General features: G+C 44.5%; 1 protein-coding gene and 1 long non-coding RNA gene across 9 annotated transcripts in view; one reads left to right on the top strand and one right to left on the bottom strand.

The window, feature by feature from the left end:
- Positions 1–231, bottom strand: part of LOC140629711 (cullin-4B-like) — a 108,358-nt gene extending 108,127 nt beyond the window's left edge. For 5 of the 6 annotated variants that reach the window (XM_072819285.1, XM_072819284.1, XM_072819282.1 and 2 more), the window contains exon 1: positions 126–231. The gene's annotated coding sequence lies outside the window, so the exon portion shown is untranslated. The other variant, XM_072819283.1, reaches the window with a different exon arrangement.
- Positions 218–27,973, top strand: LOC140629712 (uncharacterized). 3 transcript variants are annotated; one of them, XR_012027519.1, is made up of 7 exons: positions 248–297; positions 4,110–4,276; positions 12,070–12,220; positions 15,204–15,304; positions 20,444–20,582; positions 20,731–27,230; positions 27,894–27,973. It is a non-coding gene; the product is annotated as an uncharacterized lncRNA (long non-coding RNA). The 3 variants fall into 3 exon arrangements; XR_012027518.1 differs by having other exon boundaries at positions 218–264; positions 20,444–27,230; XR_012027517.1 differs by having other exon boundaries at positions 20,444–27,230.

Raw genomic sequence — 27,973 nt, forward strand, 5'->3', positions numbered from 1 at the left:
AAAGCCAACGACAGAAGCCTGTTAACCACTGTGACCTAAAATACCAACAAGTTACTCTCAAGATTAAGGCATAACGAACTAGTAATAATTTACACATTTTGGATGCTGGGGCGCAAAGTACTTGCCTCTCTAAAAGATGGAAAACTACCTCAGCAACGACCGCCGGTGGACTACCCCACGGCCCCACGGTCTCGCGATGCGAGACTTCAACCGGTCTCCACCGGAAATGACGGGAGTCTAAAATCCCATTATGACCGACGGATGGTAAGCAAAGTTTTATCCTGGGCACTGCAAGGGGTAAGAGAGAGGCGCTATAGCCATGTCTATGGAAACATAGCCTACAATTACCAGATCATTAGTCTTGGGGGGAAAAAAAGGAAAGCACCTTGGGGTACATTACTGAGCCCCCAAATGTACACATTTACTTATTTATTATTTTTAAAGATTTGTTTATTTATGATAGACATGGACAGAGAGGCAGAGACACAGGAGCAGGGAGAAGGAGGCCCCACGCAGGGAGCCTGATGGGGGACTCGATCCGGGACTCCAGGATCACGCCCTGGGCCGAAGGCAGACGCTCAGCCACCGAGCCACCCAGGGATCCCCCTCGCACTGACTTATTTAAATGACCAGAAACAGAACAGAAATGTAGTGGAACAGAAATGAATCAATTGCATATCCTAATGCTTCAGCCTCTCCATCCACTGCTTTCTTAGACAGTATCTAACGAAGTTATCAGTGATGATACAGGGAACAATTACCATCTCGCAGCTTAATTAAAGATATAAACTCCTTCACCCTTAAAAAAAAAAAAAAAAAAAGAATTATTCTGATTAGCTTTTATGTGTGTTCTCGAAGTCCTGGTAATTTTGTTATTTAAATTAACCTCTATTAGGACCACAATAAACAGTATGGGTAAACATTGTGAATTTTCATGTACGTGCGTAAATGAAACATTTCATTTCTATTATTAATTCATTTTGCTAGAAAACGTAATTAACATTTTCCCCAGGTGCATCTGAATGCCTGCCAGTAATTGCTACTCTCACCATTTTATATTGCTACTTTGTGTTACTAAATCCTTTAAATCAATGAAAGTTAATGTATCTAAACATAAGTACATATCCACTTATGAAAAAAAAAATTTTTTTACTTTTTTTAAAGATTTTGTTTTTATTTATTCATGAGAGAAATAGAGAGACAGAGAGAGAGAGAGAGAGGCAGAGACACAGGCAGAGGGAGATGCAGGCTCCCCGCAGGGAGCTCGACGGGGGACGCCATCCCTGGACCCCAGGACCCCCGCCCTGGGCCAAAGGCAGGCGCTAAACCGCTCAGCCACCCAGGCAACCCCTTGAAAAAATATTTCAATCAATATATTGTACACCTTAAACCAATATTACACTGTCATGTTAACTAACTGCACTCTAAATAATACCAATTTTTTTTTCTTTCTTTTCACATAACACATACTACTACTCTGTACCTTTGTTGACCTTAAAAATGTTATGGATTATTTTAATTCTCACTCCTACATCCCTTCATAACAGCAAAGGCATTATAGAAAATGTGAGATCATAAAGCTCAGGCCTTTTATCTCTTTTTATTGCCATCTATATTCCCATCCCTCAAAATCTTACTTAGCACAATAAATATTCAATAAGTGAAGTGAATCATGTTTCCAACCTTGAGGAAGATGGAATGAAATACTGACCCTCATATTTCCCAGGGAAAACAAGAGTCAGGTTGAAAAACTTTTGACTTTTTCACCAAGTCCGCCTCAATTTCTGTTAGGCTATTAAATCTCTAAATTGTTAATATTAATGTCCCTTAAGGGAAAGGAGAAAAAATAACTGGGAAATATCAGAAAGGGAGACAGAACATGAAAGACTCTTAACCCTGGGAAACGAACTAGGGGTGGTGGAAGGGGAGGTGGGCGGCGGGGGGTCGGGCGGGGGGGGGGTGACTGGGTGACAGGCACTGAGGTGGGCACTTGACGGGATGAGCACTGGGTGTTATTCTGTATCTTGGCAAATTGAACAACAATACAAAATAAATTTATTTTTAAAAAGGGAAAAACAAACAAAAAATAAAACAATTGCACATACAGAGCTGTACTCTTCAGATTGAAAAAAAAAAAAAAAGGGATCCCTGGGTGGCGCAGCAGTTTGGCGCCTGCCTTTGGCCCAGGGCGCGATCCTGGAGACCCGGGACCGAATCCCACGTCGGCTCCCAGTGCGTGGAGCCTGCTTCTCCCTTGCCTATGTGTCTGCCTCTCTCTCTCTCTCTCTTTCTCTCTCTCTCTGTGACTATCATAAATAATAATAAAAAATGTCCCTTAACAAGGAACCATTAGTCATCTTTATCCCTAGAATAACAGAAATGTTCTCTGGATTGAAGAATTTAGCAGGTTGAGATAAAAGTTACACCGAGTCAATGGACTGTTCTGGAGTCAGTGGTACTCATGTTTTTGTTCTTAGACAATCATATCATATTTTTGACAATCTACCTCACCAATATATTGCTTTAATGAGTGAACTTCATTTTTCCTCTGAAATCCAGGTGAAAGAGTGACTAAGATTTCAACATCGTCAATACAACTTAAACCCTCTCTTTCCTCGTAATCTAAACCAAAAAAAATAATAATAAAAGAAAGAAGGAAAGACTTCTTTTCTCACTGATTTGTAAAAGTAATAAAATTCTTCTATAGTGGGAGAGAAGGTCAAGAGGAAAGCCAAAAGAAATACAAAACCTATAAGAAAATCCAAAATGTGTATTTTTTTCATCTTCCAAGTTTAACAGGTGTTTGAAAGATAGGACATGATTTTGAGCATGAAACAGCTGGAGTATTTTGTCCTAGTCAGCTAGATCAGATAGAAACTTAATCTTTCCTTCTCTATATCCCAACACTCTCCATAAACCCTGCAATTAATTTTTTGATCCTTTGAGAACCTTACCAGAATTCTTGTATCTGATATATACTGCCACAACTACATAACCTCCTTGCCTTGCTGACATCATGAAAATATCTTCCGTCCATGCACTGTCTGATGAACTGAAATGAAATTACTTCCAGTCTAGTGATAGGATAGTTTGATCCAAGCTTTTACAGGAGTGCCTCCCAGAAAATGAGTGAAAATATCAGTGAGGGTGATAAAACATAAGACACACCTAACCCTGGGAAAGGAACGAGAGGTAGTGGAAGGGGAGTTGGAAGGGGAGTTGGGGTGACTGGGTGATGGGCACTGAGCAGGGGCACTTCGTAGGATGAGCACTGGGTGTAACGCTATATGTTGGCAGATTGAACTCCAATTCAAAAAAAAAAATTTTTTTTTTTAAAAAGGGCGTGCCTCCCAAACACTCATTTATCTTTCTTCCATACTCTAGTCTTCAATAGTTGGGTCACAAAAGAATCTAAGTTAACAATACAAGTAATGGTTCTCAATTTTACTTAGCAAAGGTGGGAAAAGATTTCCTTTGGATTATTAGTCACGTACAGAATGTTAAAGAATCCAGAGTAGGCTATCTACATAGTGTTTATGAATGTTGCTTGTAAATGGTCATTGGGTCATCTCTACCAATGGTACCTTCAAAATACTTCTACTTTTTTCCAATTTGAAGAATTTTTACTGAATATGGAGTTCTTATTTGCAATGATGGAATAACTGGAAATGCAGAGTGGTAAAATATTGTGGATGCACTGACTGCTATAGAATTGATCATTTAAGAATGATGACATGAATATCTTTGTTTGTTGTCCTTTCTAATCAGAAGAAATTGGCATCCATTTGTGCACACAATTGCTTCTATTGGAGATGTACATTCCAGCATCACATGCCAAGAGATCCAAGAGGAGTTTTTACCCACCTCAGTGTCAAGTAATATGCACATAGATCTCAGATATGTCTGTGGACCCTGTCTTAGACAATCACCCACAGACAACATAACACTTGAGGAAGTCCGGAGAAGAAGTTTCACCACATAATTAAGATAAACAGACAAAAATACCAGTTTGGATATATAATATATATATATATATATATATATATATATATATATATATATATATATATATGAACTTAGATCTTATCACCCTGTGATTTCTCCCACAGAAAGTGAGACCATGTGAATGAACACTCACCTTCCCCAAGTGTGTGGGATGTTGCCAAATTGAGCTACATAACTATCAAAACATCCTGAACACCTATGAATTCAACCTGCGTTGAAAGGAAACAAAACCTGAAACTCTACAAACATGGGAGTGACCACTTCTTGAAAGGTAGGACTGAGAAGAGCAGAAATGGAGGGAATATATGGGAAGATAAACAGCATGGGCTGGGGCAGGGAGCCTTTGTAAGGGGCTGGGAGAGAACTGTACAGTCCTGAGACTCAAAAGTCAAGACCTTCAGAAATCTGCGTCTGAGGTATTTCCCTCAGTGGTGAAACAGCACAATCGCAGATGGGACAGTGAGGTCTCAATATTCCTAGAGGAATAGAAATGGGTGCCTAAGCTGGCAGAATTCTCAAGCATTGGAGTGGGAAAATGGGTTTAGGTCTATGAGCCTGGAAGAAGACTTAGCTTGTTATTGCATAAACTACAAACTGTGGACAGATGGGGTAACTGCTGTCATGCTGGGTCCCTGCAAAGGACTGAACACAGCAACCTCCAGTCTCATCTGGAGAAGCAGACCAGATGTGCATTGCACCAAAGTGAACTCTTTCTGTGCCAGAGCCCTGCAATGTACAGAAGCAGGGTAACGCTCTGGTTCCTCAGGAGGGATGGAGCAGGTACATGCAGGAGAGGGCAAAACATGAAATCGTGCAAATCAGTGTTCCCCCCACTCCCTCCCACCTGTATCAAGGAAGGATCTGAGTGACTGACTGGGCTCTCTAGCAGTCTGCAGTTTGGCATACAGTGGGATCTCCCTACTCCAGGACTGGAGATCTGGGAACAGCCGTATTTTCCCATTTCACCCTCTAGAGAGGCATGGCCTCCAGGGAGCAAAGACCTCACAAACAACTTAAACTGAGCCCTGCCACCTGGCAAGGGGTGGTGCATCTCCACCCAGGCACAGACACATGAGAATGTACTGCAACAGGCTTCTCGCCCAGAAGACCTTCTGGAATAACAGGAAAACAGCAGGTTTATTGATCAAACAGTGGTGGAAAGCTTCAGAATTGGAGAACATAGAATGCAAGTTTTTCTCTTATGATTTTTTTTTTTTGTCTTTTAGGTTAAAATGACCCAATATGCTTTCCCTTTTCTTGTCTTCACTACAGAATTATATCAACCTTTATTTTTATTATTTTTTTCTTTTTTAACTTTCCTATTTTACACTTACATGTTATAGACATATGTAGATAGATAAAGCATCCTTTCACCATATTCAATTTTATTATATAGATATATATTGCTTTTAAAAAGTAAATTGGGAATTTAGTACCTTCTAACATGTACAGACCAAAATACACTCAGCAACAAATGGATCGCCAATTTGGTCCGTGTATGAGATTGTATTCACTTTCCCCCACTTACTTTCCCCCTTTTTAAAAATTTGCTTTTATTTTTCTTGTCGTTTCCTTTTATTTTCTGGTTCCTGACCTCCTCAGAATTGCCCAGTATTCTGCTTGGGTCATGGTTGCTATTTTTGACTCTGCACACTCATACATCCAAGAAAGAATTGACCACAAAGGAAAGAATCAGTGGTAATGTTCCCTGCCACAGACCTAATGGATATGGACTTAAGTAAGATGTTGGAGACAGAATTCAGAATCACAATTATAAAGTTACTAACTGGACATGAAAATAAACTTGAAAGACTCTAGAGAACCTCATAGTGCAGAAATGAGATACAATCAGAGTGTTAAAACACTCTGAGATGCAGTCTAAACTGGATGCTCTAGTAGCTAGAGTAGTTATTCTCAATAGAGAGAAAAAGTGGCTTAGAAGACAAGTTGATGGGACATAAGGAAGCTGAGGAAAAGATAAAAACAAGTAAGAGTATAAGGACAGGCTCTGAGAGTTAAGTGATAGTTTTAAAAAATGCATTAGAGGATAAAGAAGATGTGGTTTACGTATACATGGAATATTACTCAGCCATTAGAAACGACAAATACCCACCATTTGCTTCAATGTGGATGGAACTGGAGGGTATTATGCTGAGTGAAATAAGTCATTCGGAGAATGACAAACATTGTATGGCCTCATCCATTTGGGGAATATAAATAATAGTGAAAGGAAATAGAAGGGAAGGGAGAAGAAATTGTTAGGAAAGAAAGGGAGACAGAACTAAAGACTCCTAACTCTGGGAAACGACCTAGGGGTAGTGGAATGGGAGGAGGGCGGGGGATGGGGGTGAATGGGAGATGGGCACTGAGGGGGGCACTTGACGGGATGAGCACTGGTTGTTATTCTGTATGTTGGCAAATTGAACACCAATAAAAAATAAACTTATTATTTTTAAAAAATCCGTTATAAAATCCATTATAAATCCTCTGGGATTGCAGAGGGCGTGGAGGGACGTAGAGGGCCAGGAGGTGTATTGGAGAAAATTTTACCTAAGAAGTTCCCTAAACTGGGGAAAGAAACAGGCATTCACATCCAAGACATAGAGAGAAACCTCCCAAAATCATCAAAACTAATCAAGATGCCAAATTATAATGGTGAAGCTTCCAAATTTCTGAGATAAAGAGAAAATTCTAAAATCAGCTTGAGACAAGGTTCCTAACTACAGAGGGAGAAATATCAGATTAACAGCAGACCTATCCACAGAGCATGGCAGGCCAGAAAGGACTGGAATGATATATTCAGGGTAGAAAATGAGAAAAACATGTAGCCAGAATACTTTATCCAGCAAGCCTTTCATTCACAATGGAAGGAGAGATAAAGAGTTTCTAGGAGAGACAGAAACTAAAAAAATAAAATAAAAAAGAAAAAAAAATTGTGACCAGTAAATGAGCCCTGTAAGAAATGTTAAGGGGGATCCTGTAAGGGAAGGGGAAGCCCAAAGAAACAGAGACCATCTGCAGAAACGGGGATTGTATAGGTAATACAACAGCACTAAATTCCTATCTTTCACTAGTTACTCTGAATGTAAATGGGCTAAATGATCCAGTTAAGAAACACAGGGTACCAGGCTGGATAAAAAGCAAAACCCATCCATATGCTGTCTACAAGAACCCATTTTAGACCTAAAGTCACCATCAGACTGGAAATGAGTGTGTGTGGCAGGGGGAGAACCATTTACCATGGAAATGGACCTCAAAAGAAAGCTGGGATAGCAATTTTCTTATGAGAAAAATTAGATTTTTAAACTATAGTCTATAGTTGGAGATGAAGAGGGACATTATATCATGCTTAAAGGGTCTAGTCAACAATTACGAATATTTAGGTCCTCAACGTGGGAGCAGTCAATTATATCAACCAATTAGTAACCAAAGTAAAGAAACATATGGCTATAATAGATTAATAGTAGGGGGACTTCAACGCCACACTCACAGCAATAGACATATTATTCTAAGCAGAAGATCAACAAGGAAACAAGGACTTTGAATGACACTCTGGCCCAGATGGACTTCACAGATCGATACAAAGCATTCCATTCTAATGCAGCAGAGTTTACATTCTTCCTGAATACACACAGGATATTCTCCAGAATAGATCAAATACTGGGTCACAAATCAGGTCTAAATTATACCAAAAGATTGGGATTTTTCCCTGCATATTTTCAGACCACAGTGTTTTGAAATTTTAACTCAATTGATCACAAGAGGAAATTTGGAAGGAACACAAACACTTGGAGGTTAAAGTCCATCCTAGTAAAGAATGAATGGGTTAGCCAGGAAATTAAAGAAGAATTAAAAAGATTCATACAAACTAAGGAGAATGAGAGCACAACTGTACAAAACCTCTGGGATATAGCAGAGGCGTCCCTAAGACGGAAGCACATTTCAACACAAGCCTCTCTCAAAAAAATTAGAAAAATCTCAAATACACAAGCTAACCTTACACCTACCTGTGCTGGAGAAAGAACAACAAATAAAGCCTAACCCAAACAGGAGAAGACAAAGAATCAAGATTAGAGCAGAAATGAGTGAAATAGAAACCAGATCAACACAACCAGGAGATGCTTCTTTGAGAGAATTAATGAGATAGATAGACGCTGAGCCAGAGTAATCAAAAAGAAAAGAGAAAGGACCCAAATTAATAAAATCATGAATGAAAGAGGAGCAATCGTGACCAACACCAAGGAAATACAAATGATTTTAAGAACCTACTGTGAGCAACTACATGCCAACAAAATAAGCAATCTGGAAGAAATAGATGCATTCCTGGAAACTTATAAACTACCAAAATTGAAACAGGAAGAAATAGAAACCCTGCACAGGCCAATAACCAGCAATGAAATCGAAACAGTCATCAGAAAACTCCCAAGAAACAAAAATCTAGGGCCAGATGGCTTCCTAGGAGAATTCTACCAACATTTAAAGAAGAAGTAATACCTATTCTGCTGAAGCTGTTTCAAAAAGTAGAAATGGGAGGAAAATTTCCAAACTCATTCTATGAGGCCAGCATTTCCTTGATACTCAAACCAAAGACCCCATCAAGAAGGAGAATTACAGACCAATATCCCTGATGAACATGGACGTCAACAGTCTCCCCAGGATACTAGCCAATAGGCTCCAATAGAACATTCCAAGGATTATTCACCATGAGCAAATGGGAGTCATTCCTGGGTAAGGATGTGGTTCAGTATTCACAATAAGTCAATGTGATAACTCACATTAATAAGAGAAAGACAAGAACCATAGGATCCTCTCAACTGATGCAGAAAAAGTATTTGACAAAGTACTGCATCATTTCTTGATCAAAACTCTCCACAGTGTGAGGATACCTCAGTATCATAGAAGCCCTCTGTGAAAAGCCCACCATAAGTATTATTCTCAAAGTGGAAAAACTGAGAGCTTTTCCCCTAAGGTCAGGAACGTGACAGAGATGCCCACTCTCAGCCCAGTTGTGCAACATAGTGCTAAAAGTCTCAGCCAGTCAGACAACAATCAGACAAGTCAGCAATCAGACAACAAAAAGAAATAAAAGACATTCATGTTGGGCAAAGAAGAAGCAAACTCTCACTCTTTGCACACAACATGATACAGCATATGGAAAACCCATAGGACTCCACCCCAAAACTGCTAGCACTCATACAGCAAAGTGACAGGACACAAAATCAATGCACAGAAATCATTTGGATTTCCATACATTAACAATGAGACAGAAGTCAGAGACTTTAAGGAATTGATCCCATTGACAATTGCTCCAAAACCCATTAGATACCTAGGAACAAACCTAAATAAAGAGGCAAAGGTCCCCTAAAAACTACAGAACACTTCTAAAAGAAATTGAGGATGACGCAAAGAGATGGAAAAACATTCCACACTTACGGATTGGCAGAACAAATGTGAAAAGGTCTGTGCTGCTCAGAGCAATCTACACGTTCAATGCCATCCTTTTCAAAATACCATGGACATTTTTCACAGACTTGGAACAAATTATCCTAAGATTTACATGGAACCAGAAAAGACCCTGACATAGCCAGAGGAATGTTGAAAAAGAAAAACAAAGCTGGTGGCATCACAATGCCTGGCTTCAAGCTGTATTACAAAGCTGTGATCATCCAGACAGTAGGGTACTGGCACAGAAACAGACACATGGGTCAGTGGAACAGAATAGAGAACCCAGAAATGGACCCTCACTCTATGGCCAACTCATCTTTGACAAAGCAGGAAAGAATATATGATGCCAAAAAGAGAATATTGAACAAATGGTGTTGGGGAAATTGGATAGCCACTTGCAAAAGAACCATTCTCTTACACCAGGCACAAAGATAACCTCAGAATGGTTGAAAGACCTAAATGTGAGACAGAAATCCATCAAAATCCTAGAGAAGGGGATCCCTGGGTGGCGCAGTGGTTTGGCGCCTGCCTTTGGCCCAGGGCGCGATCCTGGAGACCCGGGATCGAATCCCACGTCGGGCTCCCGGTGCATGGAGCCTGCTTCTCCCTCTGCTGTGTCTCTGCCTCTCTCTCTCTCACTCTCTGTGACTATCATAAATAAATAAAAATTTAAAAAATAAAATCTTTAAAAAAAATCCTAGAGAAGAACAGAGGCAACAACTTTATAAAAAAAATTTTAACGAGGGCATAACCCTTTTTATTTTTTATATAAATTTATTTTTTATTGGTGTTCAATTTGCCAACATATAGAAAAACACCCGGTGCTCATCCTATCAATTGCCCACCTCAGTGCCCATCACCCAGTCACCCCCACCCACCACCCACCTCCCCTTCCACCACCCCTAGTTCGTTTCCCAGTGTTAGTAGTGTTAGTAGTCTCTCATGTTCTGTCTCCCTTTCTGATATTTTCCACTCATTTTTCTCCTTTCCCCTTTATTCCCTTAGTGAAATAGTGAAAACTATTTTTATATTCCCCAAATGAATGAGAACATATAATGTTTGTCCTTCTCCGATTGAATTATTTCACTCAGCATAATACCCTCCAGTTCCATTATGTAGAAGCAAATGGTGGGAATTTGTTGTTTCTAATGGCAGATTAATATTCCATTGTATACATAGACCACATCTTCTTTATGCATTCATCTTTCGATGGACACCGAGGCTCCTTCCACAGTTTGGCTATTGTGGACATTGCTGCTAGAAACATCGGGGTGCAGGTGTCCCCGTGTTTCATTGCATCTGTATCTTTGTGGTAAATCCCTAGCAGTGCAATTGCTGAGTCGTACGGCAGGTCTATTTTTAACTCTTTGAGGAACCTCCACACAGTTTTCCAGAGTGGCTGCACCAGCTCACATTCCCACCAACAGTGCAAGAGGGTTCCCCTTTCTCCACATCCTCTCCAACATTTGTGGTTTCCTGCCTTGTTAATTTTCCCCATTCTCACTGGCGTGAGGTGGTATCACATTGTGGTTTTGATCTGTATTTCCCTTAAGGCCAGTGGTGTGGAGCATTTTCTCATGTGCTTGTTGGCCATGTCTAGGTCTTCCTCACATGTCATTTGCCCATTTCATGATTGGATCGTGTGTTTCTTTGCTGTTGAGTTTAATAAGTTCTTTATAGATCTTGGATACTGGCCCTTTATCTGATACGTCATTTGCAGATATCTTCTCCCCTTCTGTAGATTGTCATTTAGATTTGTGGACTGTTTCTTTTGCTGTGCCAAAGCTTCTTGATGAAGTCCCAATAATTCATTTTTGCTTTTGTTTCTTTTGCCTTCATGGATGTGTCTTGCAAGAAGTTGCTGTGGCCAAGTTCAAAAAGGGTGTTGCCTGTGTTCTCCTCTAGGATTCTGATGGGATCTTGTCTCACATTTAGATATATCATCCATTTTGAGTTTATCTTTGTTGAGAGGATCATATGTTTCTTGTTTTTTCTCTTGCTGATATGATCAATCACATTGATTGTTTTACGAGTTGTTGAACCAGCTTGCATCCCAGGGATAAATCCTACTTGGTCATGGTGAATCATCTTCTTAATGTATTGTTGGATCCTATTGGCTAGTATCTTGTTGAGAATTTTTCCATCCATGTTCATCAGGGATATTGGTCTGTAATTCTCCTTTATGTTGTTGTCTTTGTCTGGTATTGGAGTTAAGTTGATGTTGGCCTCATAGAATGAGTTGGAAGTACTCCATCTCTTTCTATCTTTCCAAACAGCTTTAGTAGAATAGGTGTTGTTTCTTCTTTCAATGTTGATAGAATTTCCCAGGGAAGATGTCTGGCCCTGGAGTTTTGTGTGTTGGGAGGTTTTTGATGACTGCTTCAATTTCCTCCCTGGTTATTGGCCTGTTCAGGTTTTCTATTTCTTCCTGTTCCAGTTTCGGTAGTTTGTGGTTTTCCAGAAATGCATCCATTTCTTCTAGATTGACTAATTTATTGGCATATAGCTGCTCATACGATGTTCTTAAAATTGTTTGTATTTCCTTGGTGTTGGTAGTGATCTTCCTTTCTCATTCATGATTTTATTAATTTGAGTCTTCTCTCTCTTCTTTTTAATAAGGCGGCAGCAACTTTTATGACCTCAGCCACAGCAACTTCTTGCTACACACCTCTCTAAAGCCAAGAGAAACAATAGCAAAAATGAACTTTTGGGATTTCAACGAGATAAAAATCTTCTGCACAACAACAGAAACAGTCAACAAAACTGAAAGGTAACCTACAGGATGGGAGAAGTTATTTGCAGATGACAGATCAGATAGATGGCTAGTATCCAAGATGTACAAAGAACTTGTTAGGGACACCTGGGTGGCTCAGTGGTTGAGCATCTGCCTTTGGCTCAGGGAGTGATCCAGGAGTCCTAGGGTTGAGTCCCACATTGGGCTCCCTGCATGGAGCCTCCCTCTCCCTCTGCCCCTCTCTCTCCCTCTGTGTGTTTGTGTTTGTGTGTGTGTGTGATATGAATAAATAAATAAAATTCTGAAGAAAGGTACTTATCAAACTCAACAGCCCTGAACCAAATAATCCAGTCAGGAAATGGGCAGAAATGAAGAAGACAGGAACAGGCATTTCTGCAAAACAAACAAACAAACAAACAAACAACCGACAGATGGCCAACAGAAACAATGGCCAACAGGTACATGAAACAATGCTCCATTTCACTTGCCTTCAGGGAAATACACATCAAAGGCACAGAGATACACCACTTTATACCAGTGAGAATGGCTGAAGTCAACAGACGGGAAAAATAAATGGTGGCAGAGAATGTGGGGAAAGGAATCCTTTTGCACTGTTTGTGGGAATGCAAGCTGGTGCAGCCACTTGGAGAGCAGTGTGGATATTACTCAAGTTAAAAATGAGCTACCCTACCACCTAGCGATTGCACTACCACTTATTTACCCCAAAGATACAGATGTAGTGATCCAAAGGGGCACGTGCACCCCAGTGTTCATAGCAGCAATGTTCACAATCCAAACTGTGGAAGGAGCCATTATGTCCATTGACAGATGAATGGATAAAGAAGATGTGGTGTGCCAGAGTGTGTATATGTGATATATAGATGTATATAATGGAATAGTACTCCTCCATCAGAAAGAATGAATACCTCCCACTTACACTGATGTAGATGGACCTGTATGGTATTATGCTAAGTGAAATAGTCATTCAGTGATAACCACTCAGTTATCATATGGTTTCACTCATATGCAGAAGGTAAGAAACACTGCAAGTGATTATTGGAGGAGAGGAAACTGAATGGAGAAAAATCAGAGAGGAAGACAGACCATGAGAGACTCTTATTCCTGAGAAGAAAACTGAGGGGTTCCGTAGGGGAGATGAAGGGGGGGGGGGGAGGTAGGGTAACTGGGTGATGGGCACGTGATGTAATGAGCACTGCATGTTATACACAACTGATGAATTCTTGAAAGCTACATCTGAAACTATTGATGTACTATATGTTGGCCAATTGAATTTAAATTTTTTTTTAAAAAGTAATTTCATCTCACACCTGCCTAAATTTCCACAGCCTAAAATTAACTCCACAAGAACAAACAGGTACTGGCATGGATGTGTAGAAAAGCCATATTCAGAATGAAAAGCTAACGTGGAGGTATCTCCCTCTTGGATTTGGATATATACTGCAATACTAATAGTGATTGTAGCAGTATGATACTGGCCCAAAAAACAGACAGCTCAAGAGTACAGAGCCCAGAAATTAGTTCACGCTTATATCCTCATTTTATGTATGGCAAAGGAGGTAAGAAAATACAGCTCAGAAAGATACTTTCTTCTCTAAGTGGTATTGGGAAAAGTGCGAGGTGCACGCAAAAGAATGAAACTGGGCTATTTTCTTACTCTATACACAAAAATAGAATAAAAATGGATTAAGAAATAAATGTAAGACTGAAAACTATAAAACTCCGCAAGGAAACATAGACTTTAAGCTCTTTGACATTGATCTTAGCGATGTTTTTAGAAAATGTTTTCTCAGGGTAAACAGAAGGAAAAATAAGCAAATGGATGTATCTCAAAACAAAAAGATTTTAACTGAGAGAGACCATCAAAAAGAAAGGATAGAAGGAAGGGAAGGAGGGAGGGAAGGGAGGGAGGGGAGGGAGGGAAAGGAGGAAGGGGGAGGGAGGGAAGGGAGGGAGAGAGGAAGGGAGGGAGGTAGGAGGGAGGAAGGGAGGGAGGATGGAAAGGGGGGGAGGGAGGGAGGGAGGGAGGGAAGCGGGGAAGGGGGAAGGGAAGGAGGGAGGGAGGGAGGGAGGGAAGGAAGGGAGGGAGGAAGGCAGACAAGCCAGTGAGCCAAGCTGCCAATAAATGCATAAGTCATTCAGAGATCATAAACACAAAAGCTTGGATCTGAAAGATGCTGTAGACCCAGTGGACCTAGCAGACATTTATAGAACAATCCATTCAACAATAGTGGAATACACATTCTCTTCACGTTGGCATGGAACATTCTCCAAAATAGTTTGTATGAGAGGCCACAAGACAATTCTCAGCAAATTTAAGGAGATTGAGATCATATGAAGCTCCTTTTCTGACCACAAAGCCATGAAATTAGAAATCAATAACAGGAGATAGACCAGGAAATTTACAAGTATGTGGAAAACCAACAATATTTGCCTGAACAACCAGTAAGTCCAAAAAGTACTTATAAGGGACATAGGAAATATGTTTAAACAAATGAAATACCAATAAGGCATGTTTCTATTCTAAACCTAGGGAATGCAGAAAAACAATTCTAGGAAAGAATTTTTCTGCAATAAATACCAATTTTTTAAAGAGAAGATCAATAAGCAACCTGACTTTATACCTCAAGAACCTAGGGACTGAGGGGGGGTACTGGACAGGATGAGCACATCACAGGATGAGTACAGTGTTATACTATATGTTGGCAAGTCAAAATCAAATTTAAAAATATACTAAAAATAAAAATAAAGGCAAGGCAAGAAGGAAAAAGAAGAACCTAGAAAATAAGAAACAATCTAAGACCAAAGTTAGAAGGAAGAAGGTAACAGTATTCAGAAGAAATTAATGAAATGGAGATTGGAACAATAGAATGAACACTGAAATTAAGGGTGTTGTTGTTGTTGTTGTTGTTGTTTGTTGTTTTTAAAACAAAGAAAGTGGAGAAAGAGCTAAGATGATGATGATATAGGACCCTAGGGTTTTCTTATCCTTCTACCACAGGTGGATAACAACCAAATCATCCTAAATACCCTAGTATGGACCTGAAGACAGAAAGAACAAACTCCACAACTGAAGGGCAAGAAGAAGGTACACTGAAGAAGGTGGGAAATGTAGAGACATGGTGTGGGGAAGAAATGCTTCAGTCCCACAGACCTGTGATTTGACATGACTGCCCTTCTGTCTGAAACCTCCCTCAGCCCCAGAAAACCAGTGAAGATCCTTGCCCACACCATGTCCCTAAAATCTAGAGTTTTGTTATTATTTTTTGTTTTTAAAAAATATTGTATTTACTTGATTATGAGAGACACACAGAGAGAGAGGTAGAGACACAGAGGGAGGGGAGTTCTGCGGGGAGCCCCATGAAGAACTCAATCTCAGACCCCAGAATCACTCCCTGAGCTGAAGGCAGATGTTCAGCCACTGATCACTCAGGGGTCCCAAACCTAGAATTTTACAAGCCACTATGCTGGGCTGGGGGATGGGATCCAGAGGACACTGTTCTGCTCCTGGAGAGAAGGCAGGCAAAGAGCAACTGGAGCCAGATAGCACAGGAACAGTGATCTGAAAAATACTTGGGACACACAGGAGACAGATAATTTGCTCTCCTTGGAGTGCTTCTCTGAGAGCAGCAAGCACCAGAGATCCATCTCCAAGGACAAAGGAGCTAGCTGGGACCCTTTCCCTCCCCTGTACCTCTGCATAAACACAGAGCCACATACCTCCAGTAAAGCACAATGCCAACGACTGCCTTACTTGCTTATAATAGGTCCCACACCCAAGCACACCAGCAGTATTACCCTTCTGGCTCAAGTTTGCCTCAGTCCCAGTGTGGGAGCCCCTTCCCAGAGGACCAGCAGAAAACTCTGCCCACCCCACGTGTCCTGACCAGACAAATTTGCTGTGTAAAATATCCCCTTTGAACATCCATTGGATAAGAATTTCCAATCTCTCCTGTTCTGTTTTTTTCTACATATAATGCATTGAGAGCTTAATGGGTGTTCTTCTGTAGTTTATTCCTTGTTTCCCTGGATGCTTTTATAAATCTTGATTTATTCTTGCTTTTTAACGTTTCTAATATATGCATTTTGAAGATGGTATTTTCACATTGACATAACAGGGTGTTCTAGTAGATTCACGGACTTCTCTGTTCAATTCTTGTTTTTGGATTTGTAAAGTTTCAGCACTTATTTCTCTAAATGAGTTTTCTGCTTTAACCTCTATCACATCTCCTTTGGGAACACAAAGTTTTCCTTTTGTAAAATTTTATTTTATGTTTAAATTAAATTTAATTAAAAAGTACTGTTATATTAGCTTCAGAGGTAGGTCTTAATGATTCATCAATTGCATACATTAAAGTACTCTCTTTACTGCCCATCTCTTCAGTTATCCCATCCCCCATCCACCTCCCCCCCTCCAGCAACCCTCAGTTTGTTTCCTAGAGTGCGGCCTGTCTTGGGATTTGCCTCCCTTTCAGAATTTGTTTTACTTTATTTCTCCCTCTGTTTCCCCATGTTCATCTGTTTTGATTCTTAAATTCCACATATGCGTGAAATCATACGATCATATGTCATTCTCAGACTGACTTACACCTCTTAGCATAATGCCCTCTAATTCCATCCACATCATTGCAAATGGCAGGATTTCTTTCCTTTCACTGACTGAGTAATATCTCATTGTATATGTATACCACTTCTTCTTTATCCATTCATCTGTCATTGGACATCTGGGTTCTGCTCATAGTTTGGCTATTGTGGATGTTGCTGTAGAAACACTACAGTGCATGTTCCCCTTTCAAAACTCTATGCTTGTACCCTTTGATACCTTAGTATTGCAACTGCTGGGTCATAGGGCAGCTCTATTTTTTACTATTTTTGTGGAACTTCCACACTGTTTTCCAGTATGGCTAGACCAGCTTGCAATCCCACCAACCGTGTAAGAGTGTTCCTCCTCTCCACATCCTTGCCAGTGTCTCTTCCTTCATGAATTGTTGATTTGAGACATCCCGTCTCGTGTGAGGTGGTAACTTAACTCACTGGTTTTGATTTGGATTTTCCCAACTGGGAAACTGTTTCTCCTCACTGGGAATGATATTTGCTGCGGGCTTTGCATAGAGGGCTTTTATGATATGGAGGTAGGTTCCTTCCATCCCTAGACTATAGAGAGTTTTTATCAAGAAAGGATGCCGTACATAGTCAGAGGCTTTTTCTACATCGATTGAGAGGATCAATGGTTCCTGTCCTTTCTCTTATTAATGTGGTGTAACACATCGATTGAAATGGAGGTGTTGAGCCACCCTTGCAGCCCAGGAATAAATCTCAGTAGGTCGTGGTGAATAATTCTTTTAAAGTACTGTTGGATCCTTTTGGCTAATATCTTGGTGAGAATTTTTGCATCCATGTTCGTCAGGGTTATTGCTCTGTAATTCTCCTTTGTGGTAGGGTCTTTGGTTTTGGGATGAAGGCAATGCTTGTCTTCTTGAATGGGCTTGGAAGTAATCCTTCAATTTCTATTTTTTGAGATAGTTTCAGAAGAATGGGTATTAGTTCTTCTTTAAATGTTTGGTGGAATTCCACTGGAAATCCATCTTTTCTTGGACTCATTGGTTGGGAGATTTTTGGTTACTGCTTCAATTTCTTTGCCACTTATGGGTCTGTTTCAGGTTTTCTACTTCTCCCTGTTTCAATTTTGATAGTTTGTATATTTGTAGGCATTTATCAATTTCTTCTAGATCTAATTTGTTGGCATATAATTGCTCATAATATTCTCTTCTAATTGTTTGTGTTTCTTTGGTGTTGGTTGTGATCTCTCCTCTTTCATTATTTTATTAGTTTGGGTCCTTTCTCTTTTCTTTTTTGATAAGTCTGGCTAGGGGTTTATTGAGTATTAGTACTTGTTTCAAAGTAATAACTCCTAGCTTAGTTTATCTGCTCTTGCTTTTCATTTTTTAAAATATTTCTATATCATTGTTTTCTATATCTCTCATCTTTATAATTTATCACTTTTCTGCTGGATTTAGGCTTTATATGAGTTTTCCCATAGCTCCTTTTGGCTAAGTTTAGATTATGTGCTTGAGACTTTTCTTGTTTCTAGAGAATGCCCTATATTGCTATATACTTCCCTCTTAGGACTGCATTTGCTGTATCCCAAAGGTTCTGAACTGTCACATACCCATCTTTATCTGTTTCTATCTACTTTTTAAATTCTTCTGTAACTTCCTGGTTGATCCATTCATTCTTTACTAGGATGCTCTTTAGCATTCTGTATATTTGTGTCCCTTTGAAATTTCTCCTTGTCCTTGACTTTAAGGTTTAAAGCATTGTGGTCTGCAAATACACGTAGTACAATCTCAGTATTTTGTACTGGATTGAGAGCTAATTTGTGGCCCAGTATGTGATTTCATCTGGATAATTTTCCATGTGCACTCAAAAAGAATGTGTAGTCCTCTTCTTTATGATGAAATGTTCTGAATATATCTGCAAAGTCCATATGGTCCAATGTGTTATTCAAAGCCTTTGTTTCCTTGTTGACATTCTGCTTAGATGACCTCTCTATTGCTCTGAGTGAATGTTAAAGTCCCATACTATTACTATATTAGTGTCAGTGAGTTTCATTAATTTTGCTATTAATTGGTTTATAAATTTGGCTACCCCCTAATTAGGGACATAAGTGTATTTACAATTGTTACATCTTCTGGTTGGATAGACCTCTTTAGAATGATATAATGTCCTTCTTCATCTCTTACTACAGCCTTTGGTTGAAAGTCTAGTTTGTCCGACACTGCTGTAGCTTTACGTTGATGTCCTTTGCATTATCAAGGTTCTCTACTCCCTCACTTTCAATGTTTCACATTGAAACAAACATTTTGTTTGGGTACAAAATCATTCTCTAGCAAAGAGGCATATTGCTGGGTCTCCTTTTTTTAAAAAAAAAATTCATTCTGAGGGTGCCTGGCTGGCTCAGTCAGCAGAGCATGTGACTCTTCATCTCAGGGTCATGAGACAGGAACAACTTCTTGTGTTGTTTTGAAAGTAGTGACTTTCTGAAGAAGAGATCACGAGTGTCCCGCAGTGCACTGTCCCCTGTTCCAGAACATGACAAATCAGGAGAGAATTGTATGTTAGCTGCTCCCGGCCTACTGTTGTGTCTGAGTGGCTTTTGTGTTCAGTGCCATTGGAGGCAGTGACTTTCTGCCTGTTGTGCACTGTGCTTGTTCGTGGTGCACTGTTCGTAAGACCCAGACAGGCTAGGTCTTGGCAGTCAGGCGGTTCCTTTCGGGCAACTAGGGAGCAGAGTGGTTGTGTTGTCAAAATTCATGCTGGGCCATTAGTCGTTTTTTAAAAAAGATTTTATGTATTTATTCATGGGAGACACAGAGAGAGGCAGAGACACAGAGGGAGATGCAGGCTCCCCAGGAGGAGCCCAATGTAGGACTCCATCTCAGGAACACAGGATCACTCCCTGATCCAAAGGTCGACGCTCCACCACCGAGCCACCCAGGCCTCCCTGAGCCATTGGCCCTGTGCTAGATGTCCTGAAGCACACTGTGGCAGCTGGCACCTGAACACAAAGGTGTCTGGTGCGCGGCACCAGGGTATGAGGCCAGCTGCAGCATGGTAGCTGGTCATGGCATGTGTGGCAGCTGTGTGCCCAGCAGAGGGGCATGGTACCCGTATGATTTCAACAACATTTGCCCTAACCTCAGGCTGAGGTGCTTTGCATGCTTGCAGTATGCAGTCCCCAGGAGAACTTGGGGATGAAGCACTATCAGCAGGTCAGATAGCCAGCGTCTGTGCAGTCCTTCCCCTGCAGGCATCTCGGTACCTATGTTGCCTAGTGGGGGAGCATAATGGGGCTGCCAGCTCCTTGTTTTTGAAATCAGTTGAACAGATCTATGCCCTGTTTGCCCATGACACTGTGTAAACTGCTTTGTGTATGCTGTCTCTCCATGCAGGGTCTGTCTCCTTAAGCACAGTAACCTAGCTATCACTTGCCCATCCAGCTCTCCCCGTGCCACATCTACCAACCTCCAAATCTCGAGGCTCCCAGTCCCACTGGTTATATGAACTAATGGAATTTAGTCCCTCTGGTGTTTAAAGCCCAATATTATGGGATTATTAATCCCCGTTGAGTCCCCTGGTGGGAGGGTCCATTTCTCTGCCTGCACCTCTTGCGATTCCCTCCCTCCTCCTGCCCGCAGCAACCCCCCCACCACCAACTTTCTGACATCCCTAACCTTTCAGGTGCAACTTCTCCTCTGTATTTCGTTGTGGAGTACACTCTGCCCTGCCAGCCTTCAGACTGCCCTCTGGTTTATGGACTTGGATGCGGGTGACACCTGATTGTAAACATGGGACGCAGTGAACTCGGAAATCCTTCTTGGTAACTTCCCTAAACTGCCCCCATCACCTCATTTAGAATATCACTCCATGAAGAGGCATATTAATTAAGCATGCTGCTAGGACATGATGGCATTGAGGAACCCTCAGTCTTACCTGTGTCTTGCCCACTGTGTCTTGTCGTCTTGTAGACTCTGCCCACTTCCAAAGCACTGTGCCTACGACAGCCCTCATTTGAACCCTAGGGAAGATGGTTTAGAAGGAGTACAACACCCACAAAGAATCACTCCTTATGATAGTATGTAGATTTGAAGGGATACTAAGGTTCAGGCCCCTGTTTGGTAAACAGACAGACAGCCTCTGGGACCTCTTTGGCTTCATGCGCTGAACTTGGCTGAATCCAGGCCCGTGTTGCTGGTGATGACAGCATTAGCTGCGGCTTTGCTGCTTTGTAGCTTTGGTTTATGACCAACAGAAAGACTCACATTGGCCTGTGCATGGAGTAGCAGGAGAATGGGGCCCCTAAAGCCCAAGAGAAACTTCTGTGGAAGAAGGATGGACTTCAGGAACCCTCTGACATGTATATATGGGCCTAGGAGCCAGGATGCCATTTAAGAGGATGTCTGCCTTGGAGAGGATGTGTAGTCAGTGTGATTTGGGGACTTTCAGGTGGAAATTTGGGATATTTTTGGAGGCCCACCCTACCAGGGGTAAGATTAAGAGATATTTGGTAGGAGATATTTACTGTTCATGTTTACTTAGCATACAGTGTTAGGGTTGTTCTCCAAAGTGGAGGTGGAGGGTTCCTACTACAACCTCACCAGCACACTGCAGCTGACACTCACACTGGCACTTGATCACCTACCCGTTACAGCTCTCTGACACCAGTTCCTAACAACACACACTCTCTCCCTCAAATGGACACCCATTCCCATACTGACTGTCACACGCTCAAACCAACAAACACACACACACTGGCCCTTGGTGAGTGACACGCTTTCCCATACTGGCACTCACTCACTCACTGGTACGGACCCACACGCTCAAACTTACCAGAGGCGCCCGCACCGGCACACGCACACATACGCACACAAACCACCCACACACATGGCTATGGTTACACATACTCGCACATCCTGAAGTACACACTCATACCTTCAAACATACACACATGGGCGCCTGTGTGCCTAACACACACTCCCCTGCTCCTGTCGACATGCATAATCGCATGTACTGCCGGACACATTCATACACGCCAACTGACCCTCACACTCACCTGCTGGAACTGACACACATGCTGATATGCTCCTAGGACACACCTGCTCACTCACCTGTACTGACGCATAGCTTTGCATGTAGCGACAGACCCATTGACATGCTCCTTCCCACACTCTCACTCACCAGCATATACTGAGGCATCACTTAAAGCTACTATCACACCGTCCTACAGGCACAACCACTCGCGAGAACCAACACACACACACACACGCCTGCCGGCACTTGTGCTGCCTGTTCAGAGAGGCCCACCATAGGAATTGGCAGGCTTATAGGGCTCTGGGGTTCGGCAGCACGTGAATGTACCCCCAGCCTCTCGGGTTCTTCATGTTCTTCTCCAGATAGAGAAAGGATTTTGTCTGACCACAGCCCCCCGCCCCATTGCTTCCGGGTCCCTGATTCCCTGACCATGCCCTTGCCTGCCTCTGTCTGCTTATGCCATTCGTCTGCAATCTAGCAGCTGTGCCTGTGCACAGACATGCACAGCTGTGCCTTCGAAAGTGCCTTGGGCTTGGCGAGTCTCTGCTCTGCCACAGTACCTCTGGGGGGACCTGTGGCTTTAGGTGTAAGAGCTGCTGCCTCTGAGTCTGTGCACCTCTGAAGGAGACCCTGATGGTTTCCTTCGTGACCAGGTGCCTCTCCTGTTCCAACGGGGTACACCACTTATTTTGTTGAGCCCCAAAGAGGCCTCAGAGGACTCAGAAGGCCTTGCAGCGTGCAAGTTGTCTGGCCCATATGTCCCTACAGGGTCCGCACACCCCAACCCCACCCCGAGTCCCCACCCTCCTGGCCCCCACCCTCCACTGTTTTGTGGCCTCAGGCCTAAGAGGTTTGTCTGCTGCTCCCAGCCTGGTCGTCGCCAGGGTTTCAACAATGTGGGGCCCTCCTATGCACCTTCCTCCATTGCTGCCTCATGTCTTTGCTGCCTAAGGTCTTTGCTCACTGGGACAGACTCTCGTGCCACTGTGTTGTTTGTGTTCTCTGTACCCTGCTCCTGTTTGAATCCTTAATAGCCCCAAGGCTTCCCACTGAGGTGTCTGATTCATGACTTGGGGAACACGCTGATTTCTGTGACACCAGTGGGTTATGCTCCCCTTGGCTGGTGACAAGTGGTAGGTAAGGGGGGAACGTGATGGTCATCCCACATGGGCCCGCATCCATCACCTCTCGGAGGTCCTTCTGCCCCTTCATTCTGAAATGTCTCTGCAGACACCTGGCTAATCAAAAACGCTAAGTAGGCAGGGAAAGTATTCCGTACTGCTTGCCCCCCCGCCCCGTGCTGGTTAGGTGTGCACAACCGCGTCATCCTCTGCTTGGGTCCCGCCCCTCCCCACCCCCCACACACACACCAGGTAACCACTGCTCTCCCTTCTGGCTCATTGCGCACCTTTGACACTTTTACCTTCCTTCCACATGGGTGCTCAACTCCAGCACACATCGTTCTGGGGTTGGCTTCTTCTGCTTCAGCACAGTGCTTTACCATAATGACGCTTAACAGGCCTTCTTGAGGGCTCTCCCCACAGAGAGTTCCAGTGAGCGTACTACCCCGGGGGAATGCGGGGTTGCTGCTCTGTGTACTTGTAGTTAGCACAGTGCATGGGGAACCGGCCCCTGTGTGTCTCACATTACTCCATGTATGTTCCTTCGCTTTACTAGATGTAGCTTTGTGTGAGCCGAGCCGAGGAAAATAAATGTACGTCTGCTTGGACGCCCTTGTCTTTCAGCCCACGTAGGCAATGCAGACTACTTCCAAACGCAGGTCCTGCTCTCCTGTTTCTGCCAGTACTTTCTGGGGAGGCGTTAGTTCAGGCCAGCACTTTCAGTTAACCGTCTCACCAAGGCTCTTTTCAGGATGACACAGTCCTTAGCATAGAGGCCCCCTGGGCTCATTCTCTTGCTCCTTGACCTTGCATCTGGTGAGCATTTTCTCAGTCATTCTTGCCCAACATCACCTATGTTCATGTAAGTTAATGTAACGTATATTACAGCATTCTACTTTGAACTTGGTGAACACTCAACCACTGCCTTCTGGCCTCCAGGCATCCCACCAGAAGGTTGTCTCTTCCTCCCGCTGAGGGTCTTCAGAAGGACCTGGCTGAGTTCTGGGTCACTGCTGCCCATGCAGATTCTGAGAGTCGTTCTTTGCCTTTCAGCCAGCTGAGGTGAGCCCGTTGCACAGGGCATCTCTTGGGATGGTAATTCCCTCAGCCAGGAGCACACCGGGGTCCTTGGATGGGCAGACTCAGCGTTTTCCAGAGAATTCGCAAAGCTTCGGCACATTAGGTCTTCACGCACATGCTGCCCTTTCCTCTTTCCCATCCCTTTCTGGCAGTCCTGTTTTCCCAAGTGCTCATCGTAGGCATGAGGTGATCCTGCAGACCTTGGAGGACACGTGCGCTTCATGTCCTTGTCACCTTGTTTCTCCTTCTCATCCTCTTAAAGTCTCGCAGGGGATGGTTCCTATCATTCTCTGTCCTTGGCAATGTTCAGAATTCAGCCTGCGGCCCTCCACCCTGCGGGCCTGCCCTCCCTCTGCCCTGCTAACCTGCCATCCACCATCCCTCCTCTCCACAGTCCCCTCGTGCATCCATGCCCCTCTCTTCCCCTCTTCCCTCCCTCCGTCACTACTATCCTGCTTCCTTCCCCCACCCTCCCTGCCTGCTTCCATCCTCCTCTGTCTCACAGCCTCTTGCCCAGCCTAATCCTCCTCTCCATTCCTCCCACCCTTTCCCTATTTCTCCCTCTCTCTCCAACATCCCCAAACCCCTTCCACTCAGACAAACACACACACACACACACACACACACACACACACACACACAATCAAAATCACTCTTCTGGCTCCCCAAGGTAGTGCTGTTTCAGGTGCAATATTTCCTCAGGACCCTCCTTTCTGGAGGCTGTGTGGGGCACTCTCACAAGAGCTGCATTGGTTTTCATTGTATCAGCACTTCCAGAATCTGGGCTCTCCCAGGGACAGTGTCAGAAATATTCCCATTTGTCTTGCAGGAGTGTGTCAGTTTTCCTCCCCGCAGGCTTCCGCATTTTCGTTGAAATTAGATTTTTATTTAATTGATTAATTTATTTAAGATGTTATTCATTTTATTCATGAGAGATACAGAGAGAAGCAGAGACACAGGCAGAGGGAGAAGCAGGTTCCCACAGGGAGCTCACTGTGGGACTCAACCCTAGAGCCCAGGATCACGCCCTGAGCCAAAGGCAGATCATCAACCACTGAGCCACCCAAGCATCCTGGAAAGCAGATTTTTAAACTAGTGACATTGTGACCCTCAAAAATGGTGCACTGGATCCCAGCTAAGTCCAAATCCCCCAGGCATCCTGGCCCATTCCTTTGAAATGAGGTCCTTCTATGACAAACGTGCTTTCCAGTAACCACGGGGCCTTCCTTGCAACTCACGAGGTGTGCATCCTATGCCTCTACCTTCGCTGCTGCAGCGCACCGTCATGGGCTGTGTAACAGTCCTGAAGGCCCTGAGAACCTCAGAATGGCAAGTGTGCTGCAAATGCTCCCTTTGCCATCCCGCCCGTCGGTGATCCTGCATTCCATGGCCGAACCACTGTAGGAGAACTTGCAGGACAGGGGAGGAACAGAGAGGGCAAAGGTGCTCCTCAGGAAGGTGGATGAAGTGGGCTCTGTGCACCAGGATGCTGGAGGTATATCATAACTGGTAATGACCCAGAGGAGAAGCCTAGTGTGAAAGTCAGACAAGGAAGGAGGAACCCAAGCCTTTCAAAAGGGGCAGACAGAAAAGGAGGTGGTATTAGCCAGTCCTACCATTGGCTTTGAGGACAAGTATCCAGAATGACGCTTTAGGTGACATATCCTGCCCTTTAATTATGCCACTGATATCCAATCGCCAACCTCAGTGGGGTTATGTTACTAGGTTTCTAGGCAGCCCGCTGGCCCATGGACCTTGCTCTGGGTTTGCTCTTCCTAATTTCTGGCCAATTATTTCTTTGCCAGGGGTGCTGGTGGCCTGGAACCTGGGACCAGGGGCTGGGGACGGTGGACAGCAGGGGAGCCTGCGCTGGATGGGGGAGCGTGTCCCTGGATGCCAGATCCTGCCTGGCTGCCTGTGACACCCCCTCCCAGCCGTCCCCACCCTATGCATGTCCAGGAGGGATACACGTGTGCGCAGCGAGGTGCAGTGGCCGGACCACCCCTGAGTGAATCCAGAGCACACCCCCAGGCTCAGTAAGGAAGGGCCTGGTGAGGCTCCTGGATGGCGGGTGGCTGCCGCCGAAGGGACCTCCTAGATATGAAGTCTCTGGTGGCAGCATGTGGTTGGGGGAGTTGATGAGGGGCTATGCCAATAACAACACCGCTCGCCTGCGGCATTAGGCCATGAGCCACTGTGCGGGTGCGAACATTCCGGCCTCGCGCCTCTGCACAGTGCTACGAATGGCAGGGTTCCAGTTGCCAACCTCCCCTTAGTTACCGGGAACCAAGAACTTGCACCTTCAGCTCCTGCGCTCCAAGGGGTCCAGGTGCCACCAAACATTTGACTCGGGATTGGGAAGGGGGCAATGGAGAGCAGGGCAGGGTCCAGGGAATTGGGACCTGCATGAGAATCCTGGCCCTCCTTCTTGGAATTGGGACATCAGGTGACCTGGGCCCAAGGGGTTGTAGCCCCCCAAGGGAGGTTGGGACGCTGCAATCCCTAGGGGTTGGGATGACACAGGAGCCCCAACCAGAAGCCAGGGTCGGAGAGGAGACAGAGGAGGCCCGCCCCAGTGAGGACTTGGTGCCGGAGGTTGAAGAAATAATCAGGGAAATGAACTTGGTGGTAGTGGAGGATACGGAGTCTGCTGAGGAGGTGGTGGAGGATAGAAGTGTACAAGAGGACAAGGAGCTGCAGGCTGAGGAGGGACAGGAACAGGAAGATGGAGATGAAGAGCAGGGTGAGAAGGAAGAGTTTGAGAAGGCTGGGGAGAAGGCTGAGGAGGAGATGAAGGTGGAGGAGCCTGAGAGATGAAGAACACTGAAAAGGAGAAGGAGGGTGAACAAGAAGACAGGAAGAGGACGAACATGAGGAGGAGGTCACATTAGAAAAGAGGGCAGCTGTGGACCCAGCTAAGTTTAAGCGGGAAGTGGCCGATGAAGAAGCTGAGGAGGAGGAAGAGAAGCGGGAAAAGAGCACCAAGGAGGGCATGAGGGAGGAAGGAGGACAAGAGATACAAGAGAAGCTGGAAAGCTCAGAGCATCCGGAGGCAGGTCTGAGTCCCTTGGAGTCCCCCCTGAGGCAAAAGAGGCACTCCGGGGAGATGGAGCCCAGCAATGAAAAAGGCAGGCACTCCCTTACACGGTTCAAATCAGACCCAGTCAGAGATGGCAACATTCCCTGGAACACGAAAGCGCCCATATCGGGGAAACCGTGGCTTCTGGGGCAAAGCTGTATCCTTGATGCTATGTGCAAGAATGCCAGGATGACAGGGCTGTGCAAAGCGGGATGTGAGGAGGGCAGGGGCGCTGTGGGGTATGGGCATCCCTCAGACAGCATTGGTGAAAGCTCCCCGCCCGTCCAGGGGTGGGAGTGGTGACGACACTCATGCCCCGGTGATCGCCACAGCCTTGGGAGCCCCCTTGAGGGTGAGGCAGCGAGTGTCAAGTGCGCGGGACGACATGCGGTCCGGGTCACACGTGGGAGTGGCAGCAGGGTCTCCGCACTGGCCACGGCTACCCGCAAAGCCCCTTTTCGCCTCGGCACACTGCTGCAGCCAGGGGGCTGCGTGTGCCCCCCTCTGACCTGGTCGCCCAGAGCCAGGGACGTGCGCCGTCCCGGGAGCAGCCCACTGTTCCTTGCCGTGGGCCCACAGGCATGTGCGGTGGACGGGGTGCGGGGAGGGGCGTGTCTCGGGATACACAGCTCCCGTCCCGTGGCAGCGCGCACATGGGCAGCAGCCCGAGGCTCAGCGGGCCGTGCTCGGTGCAGCCTGTGCGGATGGCCCAGGAGCCGGCGGGAGGGCAGGGGCGCCAGGGCCACGCTGCTGTGCGGGCCTGCGGTGTTGTTCTAGCTCTCGCATCTCCAGCCCCGGAAGGCTCCTTGACCTAAAGCAGTTTGGGAACCACCCCCAGCTGTCAGCCGTGATCAGTGAGCAAGATCTGCGCATGCTTCGCTTCATGACGAACCTGAAGGT

Source organism: Canis lupus, assembly GCF_048164855.1.
Source record: "Canis lupus baileyi chromosome Y unlocalized genomic scaffold, mCanLup2.hap1 SUPER_Y_unloc_5, whole genome shotgun sequence".
NCBI lineage: Eukaryota > Metazoa > Chordata > Mammalia > Carnivora > Canidae > Canis > Canis lupus.